At 47.8% G+C, this 12,110-nt stretch overlaps 1 protein-coding gene across 1 annotated transcript in view; it reads right to left on the bottom strand.

The window, feature by feature from the left end:
* Positions 1 to 12,110, bottom strand: part of LOC107124087 (GTP-binding protein Rit2-like) — a gene marked incomplete at its 3' end in the record, with an annotated part of 74,981 nt that overhangs the window by 48,565 nt on the left and 14,306 nt on the right. The gene's annotated exons all lie outside the window — the stretch shown is intronic.

Below are 12,110 nucleotides of genomic sequence, written 5' to 3'. Positions count from 1 at the left end.
CGGCCCATAAACGAAAGACTCGATGGTCTTAACCAATTGATGGCTGCTTCGAACCAGAGTATGGCAAAGCAACAACAGCAGATCACTGAGCTCGTGAAAAAGTCGATTCAAACTGATGAAAAGCTTAAAGAGACAGCACACAATGCCAAAAAGATGAAGAAGAAAGTTGGTCTGTTGGAGCAAAAGCAAGATCTTCAAGAAAGAAGGCTAATGAATCTACAGATGGAAAAAGCCAATAAAGTTCTCAGGTTCCAACAGGTAGCTGAAAAGGCAGGAGAAAACTTGAAAGAGGTGGCGACCGAGCTAATCGCATCGACGCTCGGCAATGCACCGGCTGAAGCGCAAGCAGAGATCGAAGTGGCATATCGATCCTACTCTAAATATATTAAGCAGAATAACATCCCGGGCGATATTGTAGTCAAGTTTCTCCGACGACAGACAAGAGATGATATTCTCAAAGCGACAGCAGCCAAACCCCTGCAGCTGGGATCAGCAACTATCAGGGTCCTAAAGGACATTCCATTTGAGGTTCGACAGAAAAGAAAAGCATACAAAGAACTCATTTCAACACTCCAGATCAACCAGATTCAGTATGCCTGGCTCTATCCGGAGGGTGTGCAGTTTAAATACAAGGATAAGAGAGAAAAAATTGACTCGGTGTTTAAAGCGGAAGAATGGTTGAAGCAGTTTTTTGGATCGAAAACGGAAGAGCAGCCAGACGGAGGGGTCCCTGCAGACAGCCTGGAAGAGACGGACGGAGACTCAGCAGGAGCAGAAGGAGGCACGGCCAGAGACACGTATGACTTGCGGCTAAGAGTTCCCAAGTAGCTCTTAAGAACTGAAAGATTTATAACTGAAGTGGATGAAAGAGACTTTGTGCACACTGAGAAGAAAATAGACAATTACTAAAATGAACTTACTAACTCCAAAACTCATTGATTTAAATGAAAAGTTTTAAGCTTTATGACTAACTGTATACTAACTGGAAAAGACCTTCCTTTCTTGGGTTTTTAGTCATAGTGTGGGTTCTTTGTTTACTGTCTGTATCCCGGGTTTTTTTTATTTTTCTTTCCCTTCCCTTTTTCTATTTCTGTAGTCACGTAGGTATAACAAAAAATAATAAAACTACCCTGTCTTCAGGGGATTAAAAACAAACAAACAAAAAGACTAACAAAATTTGTGGCAGGGGATGAGCTTTTGTGAGTCACTGCTCACTTCTACAGTCAAAAAGAGCAAGAGTCTAATAGCACCTTCAAGACAGGTGGCAGGGGAGGAGCTTTCATGAGTTCCTGCTCACTTCTTCAGACAGGTCAAGATGGGTGGCCATGTTAATCTGCCAGTAGCAGTGAGCGGGTTGCCAGCCTCCAGGTGGTGGCTGGAGATTTCCTGGGATTACGAGTGATCTCCAGGTGACACAGATCAGTTCACCAGGAGAAACTGGCAACTTTGGAAGGTGGATTCTAAGGCATTATGCCCCACCGAGGTCTCTCCCCTCCCCAAACCCCGCCCTCCTCAGGCTCCACCCCTAAAATCTCCAGCAAGAGTTCAGTGAGACCTTCAAGACTAACACAATTTGTAGCAAGGGATGAGTTTTCGTGAGTCACTGCTAACCTCTTCAGATAGATCAAGATGGGTAGCCGTGTTGGTCTGCCTGTAGCAGTAGAAAAGAGCAAGAGTCCGGGAGCACTTTTAAGACTAACAAAATTTGTGGCAGGGGATGAGCTTTTTTGCTCTTTTCTAACCCTGGGTTGGGAGATACCTGGAGATTTGAGGATGGAGCCTGGGAGTGTGGGGGGGGGTAGGGAAGGGAAGGACCTCAATAGGGTATAATTCCATGCAGTCCACCTTCCAAAGCAACCGTTTTCTCCAGGAGATGTGGAATAAAGTTTTAAGTAAATTGTCAGACTCTTGGAGAAATCAGTTCCCAACAACAGTCGTTCAGAAGAACGAAAAGTTTATTGAGACATTGATAGGATCCAGCCTAGACGTTAGCTGTGTTAGAACTGAATAGGAAGGTGTGAAAGCAATAGATATACAAGGTTCAAATAGGGACTCTAAAAGGTTACAAGCCAATCACCCCCAGGTATTCCACCCACCCACACCACCGGCTCTGTGTTCCCACCTTGGTGACATCCCCCCAACAGGTAGAGAAAAGGCAGATGGTGTAAAGTGAGAATCAAGGCCAGTGGATGTTCCCAGGCATGCTAATCTACAATCTACTTCAAAGCATCTGAAAGTGAAAGCGTGTAGAATTCACACTCTTCTGATCCCCCTCCCGACCTCTATGGCAAGCGAGCAATGAAATGTAAAGAAAGTTTGACATAAAGAAATAAATAATAAATACACAATTGAAATTCTGGATATTAGTTGTAATTCCAGGGGATCCCCACCCCCCACCTGGAGGCTGGCAACCCCATTGAAGAACAAGAGTTGGCTTTTATACCCCGCTTTCCTCTACCCAAGGGAGTCTCAAAGCAGCTTACCATCGCCTTCCTCTCCCCACAACAGGCACTTTGTGAAGTAGGTGGGGCTGAGAGAGTTCAGAGAGAACGGTGACTGACTCACGGTCACCCATTAGGCTACACGTGAAGGAAGAGTGGGGAATCATAAGAACATAAGAGACGCCAATGTTGGATCAGGCCAAAGGCCCATCCAATCCAACACTCTGTATCACACAGTGGCCAGAAATACCAGTGCCATCAGGAGGTCCATCAGTGGGGCCAGGACATTAGAAGCCCTCCCACTGTTGACCCCCCCCCCAAGCACCAAGAAGACAGAGCATCACTTGCCCCAGAGTCCCTATCTATACCTTGTGGCTAATAGCCACTGATAGACCTCTGCTCCATATGCTTATCTAACTCCCTCTTGAAGCCGTCCATGCTTGTAGCCACCACCACTTCCTGTGGCAGTGAATTCCATGTGTTAATCACTCTTTGGGTGAAGAAGTACTTCCTTTTATCCATTCTAACCTGACCACTCAGCAATTTCCACCCCCGAACAGGCATGTTGTGTGTCAATGGCATGATGACATCGCATGGAAGAGACATCATCACGCCGTGGACATTGTGTTGTGACGCTTTAGCGTTTTGGCCAAAATCAGTCGTTGTTTCTCCAAGCTAAAGAGCCCTAAGTGCTTTAACCTTTCCTCATGGGGAAAGTGTTCCAACCCTTTTATCATTCAAGTTGCCCTTTTCTGCACTTTTTCCAAAGCTATAATATCCTCTTTAAGGTGTGGTGACCAGAACTGCACACAGAATCAAGCCCCATTCTCCAGAATAGAGTCTGCCACTCTTAACCATCACACCATACTGGCTCTCAGCATGGAAAGTGGAAGAAGTGGAAAGAACGTTCCTGGGAGGAACTTGATTTCCCCACTTAGTCTCTTTGTGGGGTCACCGGCCTCCAGGTAGACACTAGGAGTTGCCCATATTTACAACTGATCTCCAGAGTACCAAGAGAAGTTCCCATGGAGGAAATGGCAGCTTCCAAGAGCAGACTCTATGGGATCCCATATCCAATGACCTCCCTCTCCTGCCAAAACGCTACCTTCCAACTCTCCAGGAATTTCCCAAGCTGGAGTTGTAGGGTTACCAGTTCTGGGTTGGGAAACGCCTGGAGATCTGGGAGATGAAGCCTGGAGAGGGTGGAGTATAGAGAGGGGAGGGGCGTCAGCATGGTCTTAGGCCATAGAGTCCATCCTCTAAAGCAGTCATTTTCTTAGAGTGGCCAGACCCCCGGTCTGGGTGGGGGTTCTCCCAATTTTCCGGGATTCAGCCCCACCCCCGAACAGGCATGTTGTGTGTCAACGGCATGATGACATCGCACGGAAGTTACATCATCACACCGGGGACATTGCGTTGTGACGCTTTCGCGTTTTGGCCAAAGCTGTAGAGTTTGGGCCAAAATGCTAGAGGGTCACCATGCGACTTCCCCAGTGGGATGACATCATGCAGAAGGGACGTCGTCATGCCATCAACATCACACACATAGAGAGAGAAGGTCCCACAGGAAACCAGAAATAGAATAAGGAAAAGAAGAAGAAAAATGTCCGTGTTATGACCAATGTTCCCTCTAAGCTGTGGAGTCTTGTGAGCAAAAATTCTACTTTGTGAACTACTGGCATTAGAGTTGTGAGCGAGCGATTTGGCTACTGCATAAATTAGTTTGCTCTGGAGCCCTCCTTCTTGAGCTGAGACAAAAATCTGTGAGCTAGCTCACACTAACTCAGCTTAGAGGGAACACTGGTTATGACCCAATTAAGTATGAGGGCAAAGCTCTTCAATCTAAATCTAAATCTAAATACATGTTAAACAGCAAACAGATCAAACATATCAAACAGTGTAGAGTCTGCACAGTATAAGTCCATGCAAAAGATCCAAAAGGATCCACAAAAGGAAGACTGGACACGATGAAGAAAATGAAGAGTAGAAGTTGTGAATATATTCAAATGAAGCCATGTTGATAAAGAGGTTTCCAGATTTCTTATTCTCCTCTTTTCTAAATATCCTTCTTCAGACCAAAGCATTAATCTAAAATCCCATATGGGGTTTACATTAGGATTCAGAACAGTAGACAAAATATAACAAAGTTTTCCTAGGATGCAGAGCTTACAGTTCAAGAAGAGAAGAAGAGAAGAGATTGGATTTATTTCCCGCCCTTCACTACCCAAGGGAGTCTCCAAGTGGCTCACAAACTCCTTCCCCTCCCCCTCCCCACATCAGACACCCTGTGAGGTAAAAGAAGAAGAAGAGGAGATTGGATTTATACCCCCCCCTTCACTACTCAAGGGAGTCTCAGAACGGCTTACAAACTCCTCTCCCTTCCCCTCCCCACAACAGACACCCTGTGAGGTAGGTGGGGCTGAGAGAGCTCTGACAGAAACGGCTCTTTTTCAAGAACAGCTGTGCCAGAACTGTGGCTTGCCCAAGGTCATCCAGCAGCTGCAAGTGGAGGAGTGGGGAATCAAACCCGGTTCTCCCATAGTAGAGTCCGCTCACTTAACCACTACAACAAAGATAGGGAAAACCACAATATTCACAATAGCTCCAATGAAGACGCACTGGAACGCAACACAGACTAGTGTGAGGACAGGAAAGACCGAATCAGAAAAAATTCTGCCCTCCAAAACCTGTATTTCACCTTCCGCAGATGAATGCCTTGCATGTGCAAGGCCGCTTTTGAACAACAAAGATCGCTGACAACCATAGGCCGGGTCCTTCCCCTTTCATCGTTTTCTTTCCCCGCAACTGCAGCTGTTTCAAGGTTACAGGTTAATTGGTCTCTTTCCTTAGGGGCCCCGAGCCTGTCCCTCTTCGCTAGGAAATACAATTGACCCGTCAGAGATGATCACTCATGCCTGAAGTGCTTATGGAAAGAGAAAGCTGCTGGAGGAGGAGTGGAGAGGCGCACATCATCAGGCGTCATCATTAATCACACCGATCAAGCTTTTGACCATGCAGAGCTCTTTGCATCAGTCCGGCTGCAGGTACCTCCTCTGTAAGAAGACTGTAACTGGGACTTATCCAGCGTCACTTGTTCTGTTCTCGCGTCTTTTGATTTGGTACAACATTTATACCCCGCTTTTCAACTCCAACGAGGGCCACCACTTTGAAACATGCTTGATAAAATCAGAAATCAAAAACATCAAGAAGAAGAGGAGGAGGAGGAAGAGATTGGATGTATATACCACCCAAAGGAGTCTCAGAGTGGCTTACAATCTCCTTTCCCTTCCCCTCCCCACCACAGAGACCCTGTGAGGTAGATGGGGCTGAGAGAGCTCTTTCAAGAACTGCTCATGAGAGAACAGCTCTGAGACAACTTGGGACTGACCCAAGGTCACACCAGCAGCTGCATGTGGAGGAGTGGGGACTCAAATCCGGTTCTCCCAGATTAGAGCCTGCACTCCTAATCACTACATCAAACTGGCTACACCAAAAGTAAGAGGTAAAGGTAAAGGTTCCCTTGCTCGAAAGCCAGTCGAATCCGACTCTAGGGTTGCGGTGCTCATCCCCGTTTCAAAGCCGAAGAGCCAGCGCTGTCTGAAGACGTTTCCATGGTCATGTGGCCGGCATGACTAAACACCAAGGCGCACGGAACGCTGTTCCCTTCCCACCGAAGTGGTCCCTATTTATCTACTTGCAATGTCTTGCTTTCGAACTGCTAGGTTGGCAGGAGCTGGAACTAGAGACGGGAGCTCACTCCATCATGCGGCACCCAGGTCTCGAACTGCTGAACTACCGACCTTCCACAGCCTGCAGTTCAGCGTCTTAACCACTTGAGCCACCGCAGCTCCTTACACCAAAAGGGCGGGGTATAAATCTAAACTTCTCCTCCTCCTCCTCTCTTTAGAAAAGAAATGAGTTCTAATTCCAGTATATGCCAAAGGCACTCCCTTCATCACTGAACAAATAGCTACATATGATTACAATCCCAAAGATGATGAGGGGGTTGGGGTACCTTCCCCATATGAGGAAGGGCCGAAGAGTCTGGGACTTTTCAGTCTAGAAAAGTGGTGACTAAAGGAGGGCATGACAGAGGTTTATAAAATGATGCATGGGATGGAGAGAGTTGACAAAGAGAAGTTTCTTCTCCTCCCAAAATACTTGAACTTGAGGGCATCCAAGGAAGCTGATGGGCAGTAGGTTCAGGGCGGACAAAAGGAAATACTACTTTACATAGAGAGTAATTAAAATATGGAATTCACTGTCAGAGGATGTAGTGATGGCCACAGGAATAAACAGCTTGAAAAGGGGATTAGATAGAGTCATAAAGGAGAAGTCTATCAATGGCTACCAGCCATGGTGACTGAGGGGAATCTCCACATTCAGAGGCACTAAGCCTCTGAATCCCAGAGCCAGGAGGCAGCATCAGGGGTAGGTCTTGGCCTCTATGCCCTATTTTTGGGCCTCCAGAGGAACTGCTTGGCCATTGTGTGAGCCAGGATGCTGGACTAGTGCCCCCGGGCCCCGCGGCCGGATTTGCGGGGGGGGGGGGGGGGGAGGCATGGCTGTTTGCCCCAGAGCGAACTACTGTGCGGCCGCCAGATCATACGTCCCACCGATGTCCCGTGGTTCGGGTGGAGGTGCCGATCATACGACAATCCTGTGGCGCGGCAAAGAAGCGGCGCGGTGCGATCACAGCTGCAATGGCTAGGCGCCGCTGCCGTGGCAAACAGGGTTGTTGCTTTTTTAAACCAAAGTGTGCGCATGCGCCGTTGGGTACATGTGCGCATCCCGTGGAGACTTGGGGGGGAAAAAACCTTTTCGCCACGGGACATGGGCGGGCGCCGGATGCCACGAGCTAAAACCGGCAACGCGATCAGACGCCTGCCCTTGCCCCGCGGTTTCCGGAAACTAGTACCTCGGAGGTACTAGTTTTTTGCAGGAAGCCTCGGGTTCGCCATGGGAGCTCTACACTTCCCAGATGAGATGTTGTGGTGTGATCGCGCCCGGAAAATCCGCCTATCTTCCGTCTCTGTAGCGTGGTTAATGCTCCGTGTGACCGCAGCCTAGATAGACTATTCGTCTGCTCCAGCAGGGCTCTTCTTAAATCCTTATGTTCTTAGGTGGTCCTTCAGATATATTGGTCCCAAACCATAGAGGGCTTTGTTATCACATGCCTGCTCCTCACATCAGACTCTGTACATTATTTTGCTGGATCCGACCAAAGTCCCATCCAGCATTTTGATCCTATCACTGGCAGAGAGGAGGAGGAGGAGGAGGAGGAGGAGGAGGAGCAGCTTTTAACTTCTTCATGCAGCTGTGAAAAGGAGAGACTAAGGCAACTGAACAACCGTCACTGATGGAGGTTACCAATAGTTGGTTTTAGCAATCAGATCTGGGATATTATCAGGGCTATTTTTGGGCAGGAACGCCCAAACTGGCTCCCAAGTTGGCCACACCCAGCAGGAACTCATTAGCATAATAGGCCACACCCAACAGCAGAAACTCATTGGGATTGGCTACATTAGGGGTGTGTGGCCTAACATGCAAAGGAGTTCCTGCTACAAAAAAAGCCCAGGGTTTTGACAACAAGCGAGGTCAACAGAATAACAAGCAAAAGGTGGGTGTGGCTGGATAACCACACTTCTGGTAACACGGGGGTGCGGCCTAATATGCTAAGGAGCTGTGCTGTCAGGGTGTGGCCTAATAGGCTAATGAGTTCCTGCTGTTGGGTGTGGCCTATTATGCTAATAAGTTCCTGCTGGGCTTTTTCTACAAAAAGAGCCCTGGATATTATACATATTAGGAACTGGAGAGGATGCCATTTGCGTCTTGATTAGATAATATCCAAGTCTACATTCCTAATTAGAAGCTCCAGGCAACACGTTCATCTAGTTTCCCTAGCTGATTTATCCAGTTCTTCATACTGACTAAATTGCTGGTACTTATCAATGAAAACTGAAAGTACAGCTTGTTTTTCGGGAGTGCGCGTGCTGGCTGTCGAACTCAGAACTTTTGTTTGCCATGATTTGTATTTCTTGTGCTCTTTGTATATCTAGCTATGTGGGCATTGGGGGAACAGATTGGTGTGGCTGTGTGTGTGTTTGTGTGTGTGTGTTTGTGTGTGTGACTGCTTCACTTCGCTTACTCACCTCAGCGACTGTTTCCATAAGAAGCCTCCCAAATTGTTTTGCTAGCTTAGCTGTAGATAACATAACGGTAGACTTGCATGTGGGAAGGAGTCTGCTAGGAGCGTAGAATTAGGCGGGTTGTATGAATGAATTGATTAGATTGGTCATGGGGGGGGGGTTTCTCAAACCATATATAATTTCAGGACTGGCGCCAAAACCTTTAGTTCTGACACAGAAAGTCTCCGCTTGAAACATCCTGATCTCCCAATCAATAAATCACTGCAAAGAGAGTGTTTTGGGGGGTACGTTTGTTCAAGAGTCTGACAATGGCTAAGGATCCACATACCCAGCGCATTTTTCCAAAGTCTGATACAAACAAACACGGTTCCATTCCATTCCATTCCATCCATCCATCCATCCATCCATCCATCCATCCATCCATCCATCCATGTCTCTTTTTGTAGCAGGAAGTCCTTTGCATATTAGGCGACGCACCCCTAATGTAGCCAGTCCTCCAAGAGCTTACAGTAGCCCCTGTAAGAAGAGCTCTGTAATCTCTTGGGGGATTGGCTACCTTAGGGGTATGTCGCCTAATATGCAAAGGAGTCCTTGCTACAAAAAGAGCCCTGGCCCGATGGATGGATGGATGGATGCAGGGCTCTTTTTGTAGCAGGAAGTCCTTTGCATATTAGGCGACACACCCCTAATGTAGCCAATCCTCCAAGAGCTTACAGTAGCCTCTGCAAGAAGAGCTCTGTAAGCTCTTGGGGGATTGGCTACCTGAGGGGTGTGTCGCCTAATATGCAAAGGACTTCCTGCTACAAAAAGAGCCCTGCATCCATCCATCCATCCATCCATTCTACATCTCCTTCCATGGATCTGCCCATCACTGGACCATCATTTTCTCTTGTGCAAATGTGCGGATTTATCTCTGCAAATTGGAAAAAAAAAATACACAGAAATATCTTGTGTCTCTAGAAAGACCTGCCTGGAGGGTAGGATTATCAAATTTCAGGTGGGGGCTGGAGATCTCCTAAAATCACAACTGGTCTCCAGACTTCAGAGATTAGTTCCCCTGGAGAAAATGGCTGCTTTGGAAGGTGCACTCTATGGCATTAAACCCAGCCAAGGTCCCTTTCCTCCCCCAAATCCCACCTTCCCCAGGCTTCATCCCCAAAAGAGCCAGTTTGGTGTTGTGGTTAAGAGCGGCGGACTCTAATCTGGGAGAACCGGGTTTGATTCCCCACTCCTCCATTTGCAGCTGCTGGTGTGACCTTGGGTCAATCACAAGTTCTCTCAGAGCTGTTCTCTCAGGAGCAGTTCTTTCAGAGCTCTCTCAGCCCCACCTGCCTCACAGGGTGTCTGTTGTGGGGAGGGGAAGGGATAGGAGATTGTAAGATGCTCTGAGCCTCCGAGTGAAGGGCGGGGCATAAATCCAATCTCCTCCTCCTCCTCCTCCTCCTCCTCCATATCCAGGAATTTCCCAACCAAGAGCTGGCAACGTCTTCCTCGTGCCTTCCTTAAACCTTGGATGTGATTTCTTTGTCTGGCTACATTTCCCACACAGGCCTATTAGCACGAGCAGAGCGGAGCATGTTCACTATGCTGAGCTGCGTTTTCTGGATGTAAAAAAAAATCTGACAGACAGCTGGGTGTCGAAAGCCCTCAAGTCATTACAAAATAAATGACTGTATTAAAGGCAGTGTTTGAAAGCCACCAAGCAAATGTTAGACTTCATCTGAACAGAGAATAAAGCCCTCTTTGGGAAGTTGGGACATTCTTGGATGTATTGAGAAAATCCAAGAGAGAGAGAGAGAGAGAGAGGGGAAAAGTAGAGCAGCTACGAGGTGCTGGCAAATATGGATCTGGAGAGTGGATAAGTGGAGAAATTTTGAACGAAGCACACACACAAACACACACAAAATTTACACAGCATATGGGAATGTGGGAGAGGGTCACACTATCATGGATTGACCCTTCAATTTCCTAGGAAACTTCTTATCCCCTGATAGTCACTCCTAAGTGTTGGAGAAGCAACAATCCACAAAGAATCTTGTTAATGTAAATATACCGCTAATCGAGTCATTTAGTCCACTTGTACCCTAGGGGGAGCTGTGGAGCATCCCCTAGTGGTCAGGGTGTATTGAATGTTTTCTCTTGCTGTTCAGCATACCTCTTGTTGTTTGTCTCTCTGCTGTGTGTTGGTATGTGCTGGTGCTTGAACTCTGAACGTCTCCGTGTTGTATCAGTGACCTGCAGCCATTGTCTTTTGCAAATCCTATTGCAGTAAAAGTCATTGAAAGCGAACTCCAAAGCATGAGATTGGATTATTTCTCAAACCCAGCCAACAATAACAACATAGGAACATAAGGAGAGCCCTGCTGGCTCAGATCTGTGGTCCATGTAGTTCAGCATCCTGTCTCACATAGTGGTCAACCAGTTCCTCTGGAAGGCCAAAAAACAGGGCATAGAGGCCGAGGCCTCCATAAGAACATAAGAAGAGCCCTGCTGGATCAGACCAGTGGTCCACCTAGTCCAGCATCCTGTCTCACACAGTAGCCTGTCAGTTCCTCTGGAAGGCCAACAAACACAGCCTAGAGGCTAAGGTTTTCTCCTGATGTTACTTCCTGCTATTGGGATTCACAGGCTGACTGCCTGCGAAGCAGGACACAGACCATGTTAGAAGGCAATCGAGGAGAGAAATACCCAACGATAGGGTTGCCAAATCGAAATTGGTCGGGAGCGGGGGGCTCCCGGCCGGCGTCCTCTTTGTGCGCGCATGCGTACTCTTTGTTTCCCCCTCAAATGGCATGGCTCCGCCCCCAGCGTCTGACGTCACTTCTGGGTGACGCGGATACGGGGGTGGGGTTTCCCCCGGGCCCCGATTCTGCGGGAGCGGGAATCGGGGCTCGAAACCATGGGGAATTCCGCCCCCCGGGGAATTTGGCAGCCCTACCCAATGACCAAGGAAGGCAAAGAAAAAAAATAATTCAAGTATCTGGTGTTGCTGTGAGCACATACTCCCACAGGATGGAAGCTAGAATCTTGAGAGATAATCACTGCCACAATATAATTACTTCTGTGTGTATATAGACTCCAATTTCTTTTCAGTTTCCCGTGGGATGTGTCAGCTGCTGATCTCCACCATGCCGTCTCTCTTATTTGATCACATATCCTCACACTGGCCTCTTCCCCTTTGAAAGTAAACAGTCCTTTCAATCTTTCTTCAACAGGAAGGATTCTCGTGCCCTTAACTGTTTCTCCCTCCCTCCTCCTCCTCCAGTTTGGTGTCGTGGTTAAGTGTGTGGACTCTAATCTGGGAGAACCGGGTTTGATTCCCCACTCCTCCACTTCCACCTGCTGGATGACCTTGGGCAAGCCGTAGTTCTGATAAGAGCTGTCCTTGAAAAAGAGCAGTTTGTATCAGAGGTCTCTCAGCCCAACCCACCTCACAGGGCGTCTGTTGTGGGGAGGGGAAGGGGAAGAAGTTTGTAAGCCTCTCTGAGACTCCAAGTGAAGGGCGGGGTATAAATCCAAT

The sequence above is a fragment of the Gekko japonicus genome, unplaced genomic scaffold (assembly GCF_001447785.1).
Source record: "Gekko japonicus isolate JY-2015 unplaced genomic scaffold, Gekko_japonicus_V1.1 scaffold3452, whole genome shotgun sequence".
NCBI lineage: Eukaryota > Metazoa > Chordata > Lepidosauria > Squamata > Gekkonidae > Gekko > Gekko japonicus.
The sequence above is the reverse complement of the archived record's forward strand: the minus strand, read 5'-3'. Positions and strand labels throughout refer to the sequence as shown.